The 15,754-nt window shown below is 37.8% G+C and overlaps 1 pseudogene across 1 annotated transcript; it reads right to left on the reverse strand.

The window, feature by feature from the left end:
* Window positions 1-435: 435 nt before the first annotated feature.
* On the reverse strand, window positions 436-5,607 carry LOC143601530 (uncharacterized; annotated as a pseudogene). Its single transcript, XR_013147675.1, has 20 exons — window positions 5,483-5,607; window positions 4,902-4,981; window positions 4,717-4,803; window positions 4,585-4,635; window positions 4,366-4,483; window positions 4,239-4,295; window positions 4,089-4,153; window positions 3,925-4,008; window positions 3,594-3,644; window positions 3,441-3,503; window positions 3,301-3,347; window positions 3,127-3,196; window positions 2,988-3,050; window positions 2,805-2,894; window positions 2,680-2,718; window positions 2,137-2,364; window positions 1,975-2,060; window positions 1,757-1,886; window positions 1,556-1,649; window positions 436-825 (listed from the first exon to the last, which is right to left on the reverse strand). The product of XR_013147675.1 is annotated as an uncharacterized LOC143601530 (transcript).
* Between the last annotated feature and the right edge of the window lie 10,147 nt (window positions 5,608-15,754).

The raw sequence follows: 15,754 nt of genomic DNA on the forward strand, positions 1-15,754 counted from the left end.
AACTCTTCAATTAGAGTTTATTTTTCCAAAACGTTTTTGTTTTTTATCAACACTTCCATGAAAATAAATATTGCTTATTTTCCAAAACACGCGTAATATACAAACATTTTTGAAAAAAATATACGGCGGTAAAGACCTATACACTGTGTTGCGTATGCTCTCAACCCAAAAACAGCGTATAGACCTAAATGCTACGTATCAAACCCACTACTCCAAATAATGAGCCAAACACCCTGCTCAGGGTCTATACGCGGTGTACTCCTTTCACAAGCTCCTATGTCACCAGAGAATGCCGGAACACCAAGACATTTGAATTTCAAACGCCGCGAACAGGGTGTGAATATGGGGTAGGTGTTCAAATAGCAAGTTTCTTACATTTAAGACATGTAAGGATAATATATGTGTTGTTTGGGAATAAGAAACAAACACTCAAAATGGTCCATATCCATTAAGGTTCTCTTTTAACATGCCCTTCAGTTTTAGGGTTGTTACACTAAACCTTGTTAAGTACTAAACTTCTGCACCTAACCCAAAGGCTGTTCCATGTTTTTCAAAAAGACCGGACCCAGCACTATTCCAAAGAACCTATACAAAATCCCAACATGAAAACCGAAACAAAACAAAACAAAACCCGACCCACATGACATCACCGTCATTAGATTCTTGTCTCAAGCATGCAAACCGTTGCTTTTTCCGTTGGTATGGATGCCATTAACCTATGTGGCGATCCAGCTGACATCACCACATTGGTAATCCCATTCGCCTTTGTGCCACAACTTTTCTTTAACATCGCGTCTAACTTCCCGCTAGCTGCTGCTATCAGCCCTGTCATCATTGTAACATACAACCAGCCATTACATATTTAGGGTTGGATAGTCTACAAATAAGAAATAGTGCGTGAACTGTACGAAATGGAGTGAAATAAGCGGTGGCAAATTTAGTACTACAACAGTACAATAAAATACAAGTACAGTAATTATTATTACTCAAGTTCATTAATTAAGTATTACTCCCTCCGTCCCATTAAAAGTGTCCATATTTCCTTTTTTGTTTGTCCCATTACAAATGTCCACTTTCAAAATTTATTAGCCAATTTCCAAGTTTACCCTTAAACACACACAACTAGCATTAATAAACAATATTTATGGACCCAAATTCCAAGGGCATTATTGTCGTTTGGTAAGCAAAAAAAGGTAATCATTCAATCTACCTTGAACTTTTAATGTTTTCAAACCATGACACTTAAAGAGGAACGGAGGGAGTTTTACTCTGCAACAAAATGAGCTAGAGTACTAACAATTACGCTTACGCTACAGTTTACAAGTAGCGTAATTATTATTACTAGACAGTAATACTTGTATTTTGTTGTAGCATAACTACTCTGTTCAGAGTAATTGCGAAATTGTCACTGCGTGGACCTTTTCTTCACTTCGTACCATTTACATGAAAAAGTGTTGTGTATTTGATCCTAACACTATATATTTATAAACAGTTTTAAACTCGCACGGTTGTTGGGGTGGGTGTGGGTGTGGGTGTGGGTGTGGGGGGTTAGTACCTAAGAAAAGTGCAGAAGGTTTTCCTGGTCTAGACTTGAACTCGGGATGAAACTGAACGCCCACTAAATACGGATGTTGACTGAGTTCAATAATCTGCAAGTTTAAAGAGACAAAATCAAACTTAAAAAGTTAAAACCACCAGAAATATAATAAATATAAAATATAAAATTAGTCTTTCATAAGAAAACCATATAACCAACCTGCATACGCTGACCGCTTTCATCTTTGCCTGTAAAACTCAGACCGGCTTTTTCTAGCTGTAACACCATGTTGGGATTCACCTCGTATCGATGTCGATGTCTCTCATCAATAAACCTTTGATTACCATACCTTAAAAAATCCAACAAAACCCATATCACAACAAGAACCAATATCTAGAAAAAAAGTAGCAATGTTCTTTGTATCATAATACACTTACAGTTGCAAAGCTTTAGAATCTGTGACTTGAAAATACGTTCTTCTTGATCCAAGCCTCATAGTACCACCCATATGAGTTTTTGAACCCTGTTGTGAATTAAAACAATACGAGTGAGATAACGGAAAAAGATTTTTAAAGTTTGAAAATTTGAATAACACAGACCTCGGGCATGAATATGACACATGGATTTTTAGTGTTTGGGTCGAATTCGGTGCTGTTTGCATCTTTAAGACCAAGAATGGATCTTGCATACTCAATTACAGCCGTTTGCATTCCTAAACAAATCCCAAGATAGGGGATGTTATTTTCACGTGCATATTTTGCTGCAATGATTTTGCCTTCAACACCCCGATCCCCAAAACCACCTGGAACCAGAACAGCATCTGCTGACTGTACGACTTTTGGTTAGAAAAATCACTCAAACGGTGTTGACTTCGACTAAAGGTGGCAATTTTGACCCAGATGCTTATAAATCGAATATCATTTGCGCTATGTTCTGTTTGAACGGGTCAAGAGTCAACAAAAGTATATTTATGATGCAAAAATCATTTTATTCAAAAACTGATTACTGCTGAGATAATATACAACTTTTTAATCATATTTGACTCTCTGATCACGGTCAACCAAACCAAACCCGATGTTGACTCTTTGACCCGCAAAATTTGCCACCTCTATAACGAACATTAATCAGAGGATGAAACAAACCTTTAAAGAATCCCATGCAGCTTTGTTAACATCAGGATTCTGTACCAAAAGTTCACCATCGTTTGATTAATAAAAAATATTAGTAATATATGTGTAATGAACAACGGATGGAGTTGGATAATAACTTCTATGGCGGTTGCATCTTCAAGATCACTAGCAGACACCCAATTGATGACTAATTTTCTTCTGCAAGCAACAGAAGCATGCAACAAAGCCTGAAAAATGAAACAAATAAATACTTTAAATATTGAGATTTAAGAGAGCATATTTTGATTTGTATACAAAAGATTAAATGAATAAAGTATCACCTTTAGTACAGAAAGGTAAGAATCTGAAAGACCCGTGTACTTCCCAACCATGGCAACTCTAACCTGTATATATGAATATCAATATAAAAATTTATATTAAATAAAAAGCATGAACTATAATGTAATACAATGTAATTACCGGCTCATTCAGCATGTCACAAAGTTTAGCCCGCGCTGTCCATTCTCCCAAAATAGGGTTAGATGTGACACTAATAATATTAAAAAATCAGAATGAATGTTTTGAGGAATTATAATTAATTTAATAACGGACAGATTAAACTGATCATTAAGATAGCAGGTTAAGAGGACACACCATGGAAGGTCCAGCACCTTCAATACTGCCTCGTGAGCTTTTTGGTCCTAAAGAAAAAAAAAAGTAACACATAGTAAAACCTTCATATTCTATGACAAATAAACAAGTTTAAATGTCAAAAGCATGCTGGTTTTACATACACGTAAGAGCAGAGGTACATGCCATATATTTGAAACATCATATAGAGTAACTATGTTCTCCTTCTAAATATAAGAAAAGAGTCATTTATCAGTAAATATAAAAAAACACGTATATTAACAAATTTATACGATATTTTATATTTATTATGTTACCGGAACATGACAAAATCTTGAAAGTTTCTCCTTCACATTCACTTCTAATTCCTGCATATTTAGTGCTAACAAGTAAGCAACAGTGTCATATTTTTATCAGTAGATGTGCCAACATGGGTGGTTGGGTTGGGTTGAGATTTTTTATTATTTAAAATGATTAGAAATATTTTATCATTCTAAAATAGTTTTTAACTTTCTACCCGTTTGCTTGTTTCCTTCTTATTTGATTTTATTTACCAGTTAAAAAACATAACCCGAATCGACCTGTTTACAAGTAGACGGGTCAAAACTACCACCCTGACTTATCAGAAAAGCAAAAGAGAATTGATACCGTTGTGCTGCGACACGCTAATATGTTGGGTGTTAATCCCAAGCTTCTTAATCCCCGAACACTATGTTGGGTTGGTTTTGTTTTCTGAACAAAAAAAAAAACAAAATTAATATTATAAAAAATATTCATTTTCTTTTAAACACGGACATCTAATGTAAACTCACTTGTTCACCAACAACATGCAAAACCGGCACAAGACTAACATGTATTAAACAAAAGTTTCCAGCCCCTAAAATATGCATCATTCATTTCTTCAATTCAACAACACAACAATAAAAATAATCAAAACAACTGACAATAAACTGAATACTTACCGACACGGTACGAGAATTGACCAAGAGCCTCGATAAATGGCATAGATTCAATATCCCCTACACGAAAAGGCGATTTGTAAGCCCAGATAAATCATATGTTAAGAACACTTTATGGGCTGTTATGTACCTATAGTACCGCCTAATTCAATTACACAAACATCAGGTGGCCCGTCTTTTCCATCTACTGGTATAGCAGCTACCCGTTCAATCCAATCTTGAATTGCATCAGTGATGTGAGGAACAACCTGAACCAAAGCGACTTGTCAAATGGATCTTGTTTGGGCCGGGCAAGGTCGGGCTGGCCCGTTAATGCTTTCTATCTTTTTTAAATAATAAGTGGTTTTACCTGAACAGTTTTTCCAAGATAATCCCCTCTCCTCTCCTTGTTAATGACAGACTGCATCAAAAATTTAAAAAATAAATAAATAAAAGTTATAATAAAAAAGTGTGTGTAGCGTTAAGGTTCAAGTAAAGTTACCTCGTAAATCTTTCCAGTGGTGATATTATTATCGCATGTTAACTTAACATCTAGAAACCGTTCATAGTTTCCAAGATCCAAATCCACCTTTAAACAAAGTATCAAGATAATTATTCTGTAACTAACTTATAACCAACCATTTTGAAGTAAAACTATTATTATCCAAATTTGGAGATGTTACTTACTTCTCCCCCATCATCCAACACAAAAACTTCTCCGTGCTCAAAAGGAGACATTGTTCCTGCATCTTTATTTAGATATGGATCTGCATGGAGGAAAAAAGTCAAACAAACAACTTTGACCTACAAACCGAAAAGGATGATCAAGAAAACTGAAATCAAACCCTCCTAGACTCCTAGTTCACATGCAGCCTTGAGTAACAAACCAATAAAAATCAAATTCATGATCGGGTCAATATTGATTCAAAACAAGAAAGAAAGAAAAACACCTTTTGAACAAATCAAGAATCTATATATATTATAATACAAACCTATAAAGACCATTTCTTTGACAATCAAACTAGTAAATAAATAATAATAATAATGACTAGTTTATTTTGACCGGAAGAGGATGACTAGATACCAAGACAAAAATCATGGCATTAATCTAAATTGTCCATTGTGGAAAAAACAATGAAAACTTTTTATCCTATCCGTCCCATGAAGATTGATTCGATATCTATATCCCTGTCTTCTCGAATCTTTAACCTTTGATTTGTAATATTTGTTCAAACTAATTTGCTGAAAATTTTATAAGAAACACAAACCGATTTTGATTGAGGTGACACGAAGACTGCAAGCCTGAAGAAGAAGACCAATACTGCTAGCAGTCACTCCTTTTCCAAGTCCACTAACGACACCTCCAGTCACAAGAACATACTTCATCGCTTCTTCTTTTCTTTTATTACAATTTCCCTGATAAATTAATACATTTTACACATTAGAATACCAAGAACATAAAAAAACACCAGTAATTTTAAGCAAAAAAACAGCCGGCTCCCATGCCTTCCCCTATTCTAAGTAGACCAATTTTTTCGACAAGCATTCAACAAGGACAACATGAACCGATATAAACACATGCAGCATCATAAGAAACAAGATTTACATGCTCATTACATCATTCTAACCACCATAAAAGATTTGAAAAGCGGGAAACAATAAACCCAAACAAGGATGAGAACAATACCCTTTTGGTTATCAATTAAAGGAGATTTGTGTAAGAAAGAAAGAGGTGCGGCGGCTATATATGCCTTGCTTAAATGAGACTGAAAACCCCTATTTATTTTGGAGTCTGCCGCCAGAACCCCCCCCCCCCCCCCGACCCTACGTCACGTTTCAAAATCAATATGTAAAGACTTCCCTGAAAACAGAACCCACGTTGTCTTGTGTTTGGTTCTTGATTTTTGAGTTGAGAAACATGTTTGCTAAAAGTTAAACTTGAGCCAGGATTTAAAACCCCATGTTTCGTGACGGGACTGTAAAATTGAACAAAAATATATAAGTAAAAATGTTAAAGCACGAATTCGCTGCAAGTTGATGCAAAGTCAATCTGTATCAAGTTAAGGCATCGATACTAAACAAAATAAATAAACATTTTAATGCCAAAATACAACAAATTATCATATGTATAACCAAAAAACCCGCCACGTTATAGCTGCAAACCAACTCAAATTCAATTATTATCAACGGTAACAACACAAATTCGTAAACATAAATACTAAACCAAAAAAATATTTTAAATGAGAGTATCAAAAGTTGAAATGCGGATATAAAACCATGTGATGGGATATTTTCAAATCATGAAAAAAGTTTCGCTCATTGTAATGAAGAACTATAAAAGATATGAAAGAAAGTTTAAGAAAATCATTTAACCGACAAACAAAACATATAAAGCCGACACTTACCCAATTTTAGTGTTTAAAAATATAGTTTGTTAAATCAATCCATTTATCTATTATTATTATTATTATTATAAATTTATAAATTATAAATATATGCTTTAAATCTATCAATTTATTTTTTCGGTTAATTTAGTAAACTGTATATTTTTTTTGGTTAATTTAGTAAATATATACCAATCACTTTTATATATAACAATGTTTATCATATTTATTTTCTTGGTTTTTTTATGAATTGTTTCGGATTTTGTGGAACTTAAATTTGGTTTTACAGTAAAAACTTGTTAATTAGATTGTTTGGTACAAACTTTTAAAATTTGTTATGGGTCAAAATGATAAATTTGAGTATTTTTAAAAGTTTGAGAATGCAAATAGATTTATTGCCAATTTGTTACGGGTTTAAAGTGTTGATTTGAAAACGTCAAATGTATGAAAGTTAGAATTTTAAACATGATTTGGGTTTCAAATTTATTTTCAAAGACTTTTTTGGAAAAACTTCAAAAGGTTCTGGATTTGGTAATTGTTAGGCCATAAATTTTATACTGAGGATCATTTATCCTTGACTGTCTTATGGATAGTTTATCCTTGAAATATGTGTCAGGATATAAAGGATCGATGATCCTTGGTATTACTTGTTTACTAATGATTGCGTTTAGTATGGTGATGTGTTAGACAGGTGTGGCGACTTTAAGATGTACTTGTATCTATTATCTTCACAGAGCATTCTCTGGCTGGAGCATGGATTCAGGATCCTAGTTCAATGTAGCTGTTAATGGACGAACTCATGTGAAGATGAACGTGCAAATATCAACAACGGCTATGAGACTCATTCTTCCGTTTATCTCGCTACTGGATGGCTATTGGCACGTGGTCAAAGGTCGTGGAGCGGCTAGGTGGAAGACTTCCGGATAGATAGGAAATATAGTTAGTGATATTATCTTATTTAAACGAGCTATGATCGAGTAGAAAAACACATGTACTATCACACACACTAAGAGGAGAAACTAGCATTCTCTCTACACACTAGCATACTTTGTAATCTCGATAATTAGCTCCACTACGTTTGTAACCACCTTCTAGTTATCAATATAATCGACGGTGATAGTTTTCACCGTCCGAGGGTTTTTTGTGCCGGAGATCACGATAATCATATACTCGTTGACCAAAGGTTACCTTGTTGATCATTGACTAAAGTAATTCGACCAAAGATTATCTTATTAATCCTTGACCGGAGTTATTTTACCAAAGATTACCTTGATAAGTTTTGACCGAAGTAAGACTATCTTGGTTAAGGGATTTTTCCCTCATGATCAAACCTTTGTGTTCACCAATATTACGCTTATACACTTGTCATTATCGAGTTAGCACCTTACCTCACATAACAGATTTGGATACTTGATCCTTAGCAGATTTTTGTCCAAAACAATTTGGCGCCCACCGTGGGGCCATTGGTGATATAATCCATATTATGCTTATCATTCTCAACTTTTTTATACCCATATCACTATCAATGGCCTCTCAGTCAACCTCTGCTTCATCAACCATGCCGGCTACGGTTCCTCTCTCATCAAGGACTTTGCCACCGATGCCTCCGCCAATTACGGGAACGCAACGGCCTGCTGCTGCTGGGAGCAAGACGCAACTACCAGTCTTCCAGAGCTCAAAAACCGTTGTTGCTGCCCCGGTGGTTAATACTAACAGTGATGTTTCATCTATGTTTTCGCAGGTTAAAGCATACACGGAGCAGCAGAACAAGACCAACCAGAGGATCCTTCGTGAGATAGAAGATCTCAAGAAGAACAAGAGGCCAGCAGAGGATTTCACCCCCTTGATGCCAAGGATGCTAGATTTCACCAGTCCAGAATCCATGGTTCAATTCTTACAAGGATAATCTATCCTTCAACAAGGGTTCATGGGTCAACAGGCCCAAGGATCCTCGCTATTTCAGCAAGGATCATCTATCCTTCAGCAGAGATCCACGGGTCAACAGGCTCAAGGATTCTCGTTAGATCCGCCAAGGTCGACTAATCTCCAACAAGGATCCATGGCTCAGCAAAATCAAGGATCCTCATATTATCGGCAAGGATCAACCACCCTTCCACAAGGATCCTATGGTGCCAAACCTCAAGGATCCTTCATTCCGAATCAAGGATCCTTCTTTCCGGATCAAGGATCCTCAGGAGTCCAACATCAACGATCCTCCGAAGTCCATGAAGGAGACATAATCCCCATGCAAACCATAGCCTCTGGAAGACCAACTCTTACCGCAGACTCCTCTTACCCCATCTACTCATCCGAGATGCCAACCTTCACTCAGCAAAGAGGTAACTTGTACAATCCTTTACCCTTAGATGCTAACCGTGGTTTCGTGCAGGATGCATGTATCAACCAAGCTATGGCCAAGGAGCTGCAGAAGCTCAAGGATATGATATCCAGTGTTCCCGGAGTCATAAGACCAATCCCCGAGATACCTGAGGGAAGCCACAGAGTATCCAGATTCGCCCCGCCTATCTGTGATGCTGAAATCCCGAAGCGGTTCCAAACTCCGAATATGAAGACTTATGACGGGACCACTGATCCTGAAGAACATGTAGCACAACATAGGGGAAAGGATGGAGATCAATCCTATTCCGGAGAGACTCAAAGAAGCTTGCCTATGCAAGGGCTTTGGATCCACACTAACGGGAGCCGCTCTAAAATGGCTGCTAAGTCTTCCTCCTTTTTTAATTACTTCTTTCTCTCACATAGTTAACTTATTTAACACTCAATTTTCCTGTAGTCGGAAATTTGAGAGGTTAACCAGTGATTTATATCGTGTTGTCCAACCTAGTGATGAATCCCTTAGGGATTTCGTCACCAGATTCGGCAAGGAAGCTCTAGAAATCTCAAATGTTGACATGACTACTGCTGTTGAAGCATTCAAGATGGGAATTCAGAAGAGCTCCCCCTTTTATGATGATTTAGTGATGACTCCATGCAGGACATTAGACGAAGTCAGAAACAGGGCATTAAGATACATCCGGTTGGAAGAAGACAAAAGGATCCAGGATCGTCTTGGGGGACAAGCAAAACAAGAAACCCCCGAGGAGAATAAAGGATCCTGGAACAGGAATAACAATTCGAAGCCGTATGCCAAATTCAACAATCAGAACGTACGGCAGTTGAAGAGGGAGATGACGATGAAGACTTTCCTTGCATCTCCGATTATTGTTTCTTTGTGGACACTCATGGCTTGATCTGTGTCATGAAGGATTTGGGAGAAAAAGCGAGGTGGCCACGAAAGAATGAAAAGGTTGTCGGTTTCAAGGACAAATATAAGTGGTGTGCCTTCCACGAAGACTTTGGCCATGCGACAGACGAGTGCATCGTCTTAAGGAAGGAAATTGGTTACCTCCTGAGCAAGGGCCACTTTAAAGAACTCTTGGGAAGGAAGAAATCCAAGATCGAGGATCCTGAATACCTTCCACAAAAAGAAACACCACCACCACCAGATGCTCATGTGATCAACTTTGTCTCCAAAGACTACGAATTATTTCAAGATTCTTGTGCCATAAAAGAAGATCCCGTAGTAGAATTCGAACTGCATGACGAGAGAAGACCGCTCATCCCCACTACTCGAGTGACTGATCAGAGAATATTTTTCAATTCAAGGATCTAGGATCCTCATCAGGACAAGCTGGATATGCAGACGATCAATTTCATCTCCGGAGGTTCTGACATATGTGGAACTTCTTTCTCTGCAGCAAAAGGACTCGCTAAAGAGATAAAGATGGATAGCGGAGATCGACCAAAGTGTCAACCACCTTAACAACAGACAAGAGAATCTTCTTCGATGAGGAAGACATAATGAACATTCAGGATCCTCATCACGACGGTTTGATTATTACTTTATTTATCTCTAACCATTATGTACGCAGGATCCTAGTAGATGGTGGCAGCTCGGTCAACATTATCCAACATGATGTCCTTAAGAAGATGAACATCCCGGATTCAGAAATCATTCATAGAACTTTGGTGCTAGTCGGTTTCAGTGGCGAAACCAAGAAGACACTGGGGGACATCAACCTCCCAATTTATATCGAAGGGTTAAATTCATACTAAAATTTTGTGTTATAGATAACCTTTCATGTTGCAATGTTATTTTAGGTAGGCCGTGGCTCCATGGAATGAAGGCTGTAGCCTCAACTTATCACCAGTGCATCAAGCTACCTACTCCTTGGGGAGTTGTAAAGATAGTAGGTGACCAAGTGGAGGCCAAGAACTATTATTCATCGTCAATGAAGCCAACAGCCAAGCCAACCATAGCATAGCAAGTACAACAACATCCTAGGGACGTGCTGGAAGCTCGGGAGAAAGACCTTAAAGAAGTATCATTGGACCCCGACGATCCAGAAATAAAGGTGTTCTTAGGATCCGGTATCCCTATTAAGATTGAGGAGGATATAATATCCTTCTTAGGACAAAGAAGATCTACTTTAGCCTTCAAGCACTCGGACAAGATAGGTATTTCAAAAGAGGTAATCACTCATAAACTCGGCCTTGATTTATCTGTTAAACCCGTCCATCAGAAGTGGAGGAAATTCGCTCCTGAGAGGAACAAGATCATACAAGAAAAAGTTGAAAAACTTCTTAAGGCCGGTATGATCAGAGAGGTTCAATATCCTCGATGGCTAGCTAATGTGGTCGTTGTTTCAAAAAAGAATGGAAAGTGGAGGGTGTGTGTCAATTTTACCGATTTAAACAAGGCATGCCCCAAGGATCCTTTCCCATTGCCACATATAGATTCCATGGTGGATGCAACGACAGGACATGAAATGCTTACTTTCATGGATGCTTCCTCTGGATTTTAACAAATTCAGATGGAACCATCTGATCAGGAAGATACCGCATTCATGACTCCTACTGGCATATATTGTTATACTGCTATGCCGTTTGGACTAAGAAATGCAGGAGCAACATACCAAAGATTAGTCAACATGATGTTCAAGGATCAATTGGGTAAGACTATGGAGGTTTACATAGATGATATGGTGGTGAAATCAAAGAAAGCTGAGGATCACCTTAGAGACCTCGAGGAAGCATTCAACATCCTCGACCAATATAACATGAAATTAAATCCGTTAAAATGCCATTTTGGTGTTAAGGCTGGGAAATTTCTGGGTTATATGGTGACTAAGAGAGGAATTGAAGCAAGCCCCAAGCAGATTGAAGCCATCCTCAATTTGAAATCTCCTGCAAACACAAAGGATGTCCAAAGGCTCACAGGAAGAATAGCTGCCCTCAATAGGTTCATCTCAAGATCCTCTGAGAAGTGCAAGGACTTCTATGACATCCTTAGGAAGAATAAAAAGTTTGAGTGGACGGAAAAACATGAGGCTGCGCTTACAGCCTTGAAGGATTACTTATCCTCAGCTCCAACTCTAATGAAGCCTGTGGATGGAGAATCCTTATTCCTGTATTTAGCTGTCTCAGGAAACGTAGTAAGCGACGTCTTGGTAAAGGATCATGAAGGTGAACAACACCCCGTTTACTATGTAAGTAAAAGTCTTCCAGATGCGGAAGCCAGGTATTCTCATTTAGAAAAATTAATCCTTGCACTTATTATGGCTTCTACTAAATTAAGACATTATTTTGAAACTCATCCTATTATTTTGAGAACTGATTATCTTGTGAAGAATGTTCTTAGAAAACCAGAGTTATCAGGTAGAATGGCCAAGTGGGCTGTAAAATTAAGTGCATATGATATCCAATATGAGCCAAGAACGGCAATCAAGTCTCAAGCACTGGCGGACTTTGTGGCTGACTTCACTAGTGATATACAAAAAGAAGCTGACTTGGAGGTCCAACAACTAGAAAAGACCAAGGATCCTTGGATACTCTTCACCGATGGTGCTTCCAATGTAAGAGGAACAAGATTGGGGATCCTACTGAAATCGCCACAGGGGGACATATTACCCCAGTCCATAGCTTGTGAATTCCAAGCAACAAACAATGAAGCAGAGTACGAGGCTTTAATTGCAGGTTTGCAATTAGCCAAAAGCATGAGGATCATGTATCTTCAGGTTTATGTAGATTCTTTATTGATAACTAACCACTTTAATGGCTCGTATGCTGTTAAAGGTGAGAAACTAATGAAATATTTAGATGTTGTGAAGGAGTTATCGAAATCCTTCGAAATATTTAGTATTACACAGGTACCGAGGGAAGAAAACGCTGGGGCAGATGCCTTGGCAAACTTAGCCTCATCTCTGAAGATTCCTGAAGATTTGAAAACCCCAATAATCCACATTCTCTTGCCAGCGATAGGAAAACAGGAAGTTGGAGAGATAACAAATGATAAAGAAATCATGCTCTGGGATCCTTCATCCTTAAATAACAAAGGATCATGGATCCATCCTATCAAGAACTACATTCAGACTGGAGAGATTCCTACCACAGAAAATCCCAAGTCCTTCAAACTCAAGGTATCCCAATATATTTTGTTAAATGATATGGTATATAGGAAATCTCTTGCAGGTCCATATCTCAGATGCATCGAGGATCCTGAAATCCAAGAGGTACTCAAAGATTTTCATGAAGGAGATTGCGGTAATCACACAGGCGTAAGAGCATTATTTTCCAGGATACTTAGAACTGGATATTTCTAGCCAACAATGAAGAAGGATGCAGTGGAGTATTCAAGGAAATGTGATGCTTGTCAAAGACACGCTAACAGCCTTCATCAGCCAGCAGAGCCTCTATATCCTATATCCTCCTCATGGTCTTTCATGAAATGGGGTATGGATATTGTAGGCAAGCTACCAAAAGCACCCGGTGGAAAAGTCTTTATGCTTGTTATGACTGATTACTTTTCCAAATGGATTGAGGCAGAAGCATTTGTACAAGTCCGAGAAAGGGAAGTAATATCTTTTATTAAACGAAATATTATAACTAGATTTGGTATTCCTGCTGAAATTGTTTGTGACAATGGTTCCCAGTTTATCGGGAATAGATACACTAACTTTTGTGACAGTTGGGGCATCAAAATGATTACTTCTACTCTGGTTCATCCTCAAGCCAATGGCCAAGCAGAGTCTAGCAACAATATTATCATCAACTATCTAAAGAAGAAGCTAGGATCCAAGAAGGGAAAATGGGCTGAAGAACTTCCTTATGTTCTTTGGGCTGACAGGACTACGCCTAAAAATGCAACAGGCCAAACACCCTTCTCATTGGTGTTTGGATCAAAAGCTGTGATCCCTACAAAAATGGTGGTTCCTACGGCAAGAACGAGCATCCGTGATCCTGAAGCCAATAAGGAAATCCTTCTTGAAGATCAGAGACCTAGTCAAGATCAGGATGGCAGCATATCAACAAAGGGTAGCTGGGGCATACAACAAAAATATCAGAATCAGGAGATTTCAAGAAGGAGATCTAGTATTAAGGAAAGCCTTTCAAAACACAACAAATCCGGCTGATGGGAAGCTAGCGCCCAAATGGGAAGGACCTTATCAAATTGGGTCGGAAGCAGGAAAGGGGGCATATCATTTGCTCACAATGGAAGGCAACAGGTTACCAAGAGCATGGAATGCCATCCACCTCAAGAAATATTTTTTCTGATCAGGATCCACTATCCTGAGAGGATATTTTATCCTAATAAGGATATAAGATCTTTAAATCGGTAACATCTCTTTGATCAATTATTCTTTTTGAATTATTACTGTTAATTTAAGGATAATATATGCTTAACACTTTATTTTTTCCAAGTATTGAGTAACCATGCAGGATTATAATGATTCATTTGATGTTCAAGAGGTTGGCCACCTCTCCTTTGCATTTGAGGTATTATCTTATTTCCCTTGGCCTAGCCCACGTTTGGATATGATCCCCGATGGTCATATCCCCTACGGTTTAAAGGTTTTCACCTTTCTCACGATAGCCAGTTGCGCACGCTATCCGATGTATAGTCCGGGGCAGCGGGACCAGTACACGTTTAGTGACTGACAATTTCGTTGTTTCCGGCTATATGGAGGATCCTACGAATTATGGTAGACGTACCATATCCTAAGATTTAAGGGGTTTTCACCTCTTCTCAAGGGCCATGTCGCCAGTTTAACACCAGTTTTGGGCTTGTCCCCAGTTTCGGGCTTGTCCCCAGATTACACAGGCTTGTCCCCAGATTACACGGGCTTGTCCCCAGATTATATGGGCTTGTCCCCAGTTACACGGGCTTGTCCCTAGTATATTATTTGGGCTTGTCCCCAGCATAATGGGTTTGATCCCAGTTAACATTATGAATTATATGTAACAGATTAACTAAGTTTTTGTGAAGATCAAAAATCTAAGGATCCCGGATCCTAAAGCTATTCCTTCGAAGACAAATGAGATTTCAACACTTCTGGTAACTTAGGTCTATCTTGACCTTCTGGTATGATCTCTTCTAATTAACTTATGTATGATATTTGTTGCAATATTTTTGGATCTTACAGTTTAAAAGGATTAATCCTTTAAAATTATTTTAATACTAAAAATTTTGCCTATCTTAAAGAAACTTTATCCAAAAATTTACCCTATGAGGAAATTCTATTGTACAAATTTTATCAACTATTAAAGATGTCTTATCCTAATATTTGATATTTAAGGATATTCTTTCCTAATATTTTTTCCTTAAGGATATTTTATCCTAAACGATTTTCATAAGGATCTTTTATTCTAACAATCTTTTGCTTAAAATTATTTGTCATACTATCAATAATGTTAAAGTTATATCTAACAGATTTTTGAAAATTAACAACAAGCAAGAAGTCAAAATATTTATATATTAATTAAAATAAGCCCCAAGGACTTATCCAAAATTCTTAACCCGGACTTCACCATATGAAAAGATGGACCATCCATCCGGGTTAAGTAGGAATTACTAACGATTCATAAGTGCAGGATATTTAAAAACAGGGGCAACAAAGGCTTCATCCCCGCAAACAGGGGATCCCTCCACCTTTGTCACCCCCGTAGATTGTCCTAAGGATCATGGATCCTTCATCCTAGTTACTATTGTTTATTACAGACCATAGAAATTGTTCCGAAAAACATCAACACAAAATAAAAAAATGGGCTCGGGCCTTGTCTTCGATATCCTTCATTGCCCACTTAAGCTGCATCCTC

The sequence above is a fragment of the Bidens hawaiensis genome, unplaced genomic scaffold (assembly GCF_021521415.1).
Source record: "Bidens hawaiensis isolate Kalapana, Puna unplaced genomic scaffold, B.hawaiensis_p1.1 tig00056646_1, whole genome shotgun sequence".
Lineage (NCBI taxonomy): Eukaryota > Viridiplantae > Streptophyta > Magnoliopsida > Asterales > Asteraceae > Bidens > Bidens hawaiensis.